The sequence below is a fragment of the Anoplophora glabripennis genome, unplaced genomic scaffold (assembly GCF_000390285.2).
Source record: "Anoplophora glabripennis isolate ALB-LARVAE unplaced genomic scaffold, Agla_2.0 scaffold1226, whole genome shotgun sequence".
In the NCBI taxonomy this organism is placed as follows: Eukaryota; Metazoa; Arthropoda; class Insecta; order Coleoptera; family Cerambycidae; genus Anoplophora; species Anoplophora glabripennis.
The window spans coordinates 9,543-10,039 of NW_019417556.1; positions in this window are offsets into that span (position 1 = coordinate 9,543).

Genomic DNA, 497 nt, shown 5'->3' on the forward strand with positions numbered 1-497 from the left:
GCCATTTTGTATTGTTATATTTTTTTATTAATCGTGTAATTTAATTTGTTTGTATAATTAATGTTTAGGTACCTTTGGATATCTCAACTTGTCAAAATGGGAATATCTACTTACCTTCAAATGCTTAATAAAGTAGATATTAGTCTCACTGAAATTTATATCTTTCTTTGTCAAAATAAATTATTCTTGAATATAATTTTGGTTATAATCAATATATAATTACTTTTGAAATTAAATGTGTTCAAAACAAAATAAATTTGAAAATAAAATGTTTCTATAGAATGTAAACAAAAATTTATTCTATTATCTCTAAGGGTGGTTCTTTAGAAGAAAGTATCTCTGAATGAAATCCTGTGTTTTTCAATAATTTATATTAAATTGAAATTGATTTTTTTTTATACAATTTAAATAAAATTATATTTTTCCTACGCCAATCCTTATACTAAAACTTAACTTAAACAACAATGTTCAGAATACGAATATTCTATACTAAATTT